The following is a 4,858-nucleotide window of genomic DNA, read 5'->3' as shown; positions in this document are numbered from 1 at the left end:
AATTTTATGTGATATCCACATACTTTACTGATTGAAATGTCCTTTCTGGTCTTTAAATGTGTTAACTGTCTGCATTTTTAGCAGATAACCTTCAAGACAAACGTGTTGCTTATTGACTCTGTGAGTGACAGCACACATACCTTCAATGAAGGCGCTGTTATTTGTAAAACATCTCAAAATGGATGTATCTCTTCAAGCCAAGTGATGCGCAATAAAGCAATCAGAAAAAACAACACATTTTGCTTGACTTATTTTGATTATTTAATCATGGAAATTATATAAAACTGAAAATCTGCTCTGCATGTTTAGCAACGTGTTTTTTAATAGGCAATGTTATCTGAAACAACAGGGTAACTTTACCTGCTGTTTACTGAGAAAAATGTTTTAACATCTTTTGGCAAAACTGCTTATTTCTCACTTGACTATGACTGTTTTTGTTAGGTTCACATAAAAATGTGACGGAGCGTAGAACAGACAGACAGATGCTGGTAAAACTCTTCTCTTTTGAGCTAATAGCTTACACCATATTTCATCATTCTAAAATGTGGTGTTATATAAAACAGCATGACATATAGCTACTGCATATGCTGATGGGATTAGCAGCACTTTTTCACAAGCAAATTTAGTGTTTGAATGATGGCTTAACAGCAGTGTTAAAGTCCTGTCCTCCTGTTGAAGTATGATACTGTAGATCAGATGCTCCCAGTGCTCTGATGACTGAGTGTCTATTTAGGGAGTCAGCATGTTACTGAGAATTGCACAAGAAAACTGCACACAAGTTGTTGTGCTGGCTTGTGTTTTTTTTTCCCATGATAACCACAATATTTGTCAGTGCTAAGAAGGTGAGGTCTGCTATAATGACCAGGACAGAGGAGCTAAAATCGAAGAAATGAATGAAAATCTCTTTTTGTCTCATTCCAAGCTGCTATATCATAGCATGAAATAAAGTGGATAAAGGCAATGCATAGCACTACATTCCTTTCTGGATGTGCCTGTCAGTCACACACGAATGGTTGTCAAGGGCTGTCATTGGAACCCTTGCTCTATGTCATCAAATTCAGACATTATCATAGTCTACGATTAGCATCTTTTCACACTGATCAAGCCTTTCTCATGAAACATGGTGTTTAAAATTTGCACTCAAGGGAGTGTGAAAATATAATACATTTAATAAAATTATAATAAAGTTTCTTGAATCAACACAATATATTTAAATAGTTTGATTCTCCCAAATTAATTCAAATAAAGTCACATGACAAGAATTTGATCTTCACATATTTATTTTCTTGAAATATGCAAAAGAACAACAACATAAAAACAAATTAAAATCCACTTTGGATGAATAAAAACGAAACTGATGAATAAACAAAATATGCATACACAGCATAAACAGAGATGAATCTCCTTTCAAAAGAAAGGTTTGTATTAGGGGTTTTATCAAATATACCTTGAAACAAGGCAGCAAAATACATATGCAAAAATATAATCACACAGTGTTACTGTTGGTATAAAATGTAAAAATTATACCGCTAAAATTCTGGTGAAAAAAAAATAGTAATTACACAAACAACAACTAATTGTTGCATAGTTTCGAGGCTGGATTTTTCTTCTGTGGCCTTCACATAAAAATCTGACAACCACAAGAAACATAAATCCCACAAATAGCAGCAAAACACATCTTCTGCACAGTCAACAACCACTTTTGACCCTGAATTCAGTTATCTTTCACAGGCTCCTGTTAAAGCTCGACTGAAATCATATCGTATGAGCTAAAATAAATGTTTCCTTTTAAAAAAAGAAATACTCAGTAAAATGGTTGAAATGTGCCGCAGGTGCCCTTGAGAGTCTCCTTGTCGTAATGCAAATAATGCATCTTTTAACAGTCAGTAGATTTTTAACACAGAGATCCAGCTTGCAATCACTGCCATTAAAAATGCGGTGGTTTGAATCCAGTTTGGATGACTTTTTGTAGTTCGTGTTTTGTTCTTAAAAGCACAGCGGAGCCACGTCATCCTCTGCATCGGGAAACAGGCGTAAAATGTCCCTTGAATATTTGGAGTAGCCGTTGTGTGTCAGCAGGGCTTTTCTTAACGTGAGCAATGACTTTGTTTTCTCCAGTAAGTCTGAGAGAGGGAGACCATTCTGCAGATGTTCTGCAATCAGAGCCTTCAGCTTCTCCACTCCGGTGCTGCATTTCTTCTCCAGCATGTGAAGTTTACATCTGAAAGAAAAGTCACAACAATGTTAACATATTTGTCCTTTTGGTGAAAAGTACATTTCTGGTGAACAGCTCGTACTAGGAATAGAGAAACAGAACTTCAGCTCACCTAAACAGTTGCTCCTTCATGGTGTCTTGAAGAGTGAGATCTGCGTAGAGAGCCATGACGAGGTCTGTTTTTTCTTGTGGGAAGTTCTGGTCTTGCTTGCAAAGGTTCAGACGACGTCTCTGTTTACTTCTGTGTGCCTGCTCCTTATTTATGCTGCTCATCTTGCGCTTTCACTGCTTTCTGGCCAATCAGGGGCCTCAGAGCTCAGGACAATAGAGCACATTTAATGGCTGTCATAGAGAACAGGTGGGATGCTTTATCTGTATGCCATACATAAGAGAGATCAGTGGGAAAATGCTCTTCCTGAAGTGGACACGGGAAAATTTTGTTTCCTTCTGTGAAGCTTAGACTATGCACATGGACCATGATGGGACATAGGACAGACACTTCAACGACACAAATCTAATCGACACTAAAAAGACTGTAAAATGTGCTGTGTGGATGATAAAACTCATTACTAACATATTATTAACATCTCAACTGCAACAGCAAATACTCACTACAACATTTTTTAAATACGTGGCTTTTTATTCTCAAATAGCACCACTGTTTCTGTCTTTAATTATTTCTAATGATAAATAAGACAACTCAAATGAATAATATTAAATAACTTTCAAAATGGGGTAAAAGCATTATTAATATTTTTAATGTTTAATATTTTCTCAGTCTCTTTTTCTCAGCAGCCAGTTATAGCAAAACCAGATGGTTGTGAAGTGGGCCTCTGTGCTTTCCCTGCCTGAGAACGGTCCCGAGGCTTTGTTAGAGCAGACACACTTCTATTGTGTGTGCTGCTGAGCAGGCTGCATACAGAAGTGTGGGAAGCCGTGTGTCGCTGTGGCTCCCAGCAGCAGAGAAAGAGGAGGGCGTGTGACTGGGGCACGTTCGGCCTTGTGCATGGAGCTGTGGGGGGCTCAGAGGCAGGGAAATGAGAAACCTGAGCCCCTACACAGACAGCACAGACAGATGGAGAGGAGATAAGCAGAGAATGTATACCCACTTGAGCCTGGTTATATGTCAGTTTTGCATTTTTTTAGGGTGCTCACTGTATTTAAAAGCACGACATAAAGATAAAAAGACATTACATCAGTCATTACAGAAACAGAAAACAGACATTTCTCAAAGGTTTTATAGTAAAATGTTCTTTTGACAGACTACAATAGTAGTATTGTAAGACTGAAAGTGGCTACTGATTTTTAACTAGTTGGTGTGCCCACGTGGATACTCTCGCCAGATACTTTACTAGGTATACCTTCTCAGGGTAACTATCTATCTATTTACATGTTATTTCAACAAAGTGCTGGAAGTGATTTTGCTCAATACTGACAGAATAATACGCTTGCTATTTATCAAAAAAAGAAAAAGTACCAAAAAGTAGACATGCAGTACCCCAGTACCTGAAAGACAGAAGGAGTCCAGTTGACAGAACTACCGAATGGGTCCCTCCACATTTCATGGCATTTATATATTGGTTGTGTGAAGGTAAAGTTAGACAAAGTATAAAAGTTTAACTTTTATACTTTGTCTAATAGGACTCTGGAGGGCCACCCCAATAAGATGAACTCAGCTCTGCTCAATATTAATTTAATCTCTTTATAAACTTATTGGTGGGAGCCTCCAAAACAGTCCCAGTTTCTCATGTGGCCACTTGGGAGACTCCTGCCTGACCTCGTCTGTCAACCTGTCCATCACCACTGCAAACAAGAAGGGGTTCAGAGCTGATCCCTGATGTAATCCCATCCCCATCTTGAACCTTTTTCTCTCACCTGCTGCATACTACATGTCTGTCTTCCTGTCCTCATAAATGTCCATCACCAGCCTCAAATATATGCTACAACTACTTCCTCATTTGTAGTTCCTCTCTTGGCTCCCTATCATATGCTTTCTCTAGATCCACAAAGACAGTGCAACCCCAGCACTCACAAAGCAAGCATTATACTGTATCTGCGGTGCTCTTTCTCCACATGAATGAATCCACATGAATCATCTCTGCTGCTCTCCTTTGCTTTTAACCTTGGTTTAATCTTCATTTTAACCTTTTTTTCACTTTGTCCTTGAAAGTTTGTACCAGTACACTTCTTCTCCATTCTCCAGGCATCCAGTCATCTGGACCAACCGGCTTTTCAATCTCCATACTTTTTTTTAGCTGCCTTCATTTCCTCCTTATTAATTCTCTGAACTTTCCTCTTCACTAACTATTCTCCATCTCTCTGCCTCTCATTTACTTCATTCATCCGCTCCTCAAAGTGCTCCTTCTATTTTGTCAACATACGCTCTTCACTTGTTCTTCCCATGTCTATTTATGTCCCTAATCGCCTTAACCTTTGAATACTTTCCTGTACTTACTCATTCCACAAAAACTATGGACAATGTTCTTCAACTTACACTGTTTAATTTTTGCCTCTATCATCACTTATTTTTCTTGAAGTGAGCGCTGTTTTATGTAGCATCACTTCCAAAGCCATCCTACAGGATACCATCAGATGCTACATTCTCCTCTGCCACTACTGTACCTTTAAGTCTCCTATCTCAAA

Source organism: Pundamilia nyererei, unplaced genomic scaffold, assembly GCF_000239375.1.
Source record: "Pundamilia nyererei isolate P.nyererei 1_Seehausen unplaced genomic scaffold, PunNye1.0 scaffold00034, whole genome shotgun sequence".
In the NCBI taxonomy this organism is placed as follows: Eukaryota; Metazoa; Chordata; class Actinopteri; order Cichliformes; family Cichlidae; genus Pundamilia; species Pundamilia nyererei.
The sequence above is the reverse complement of the archived record's forward strand: the minus strand, read 5'-3'. Positions refer to the sequence as shown.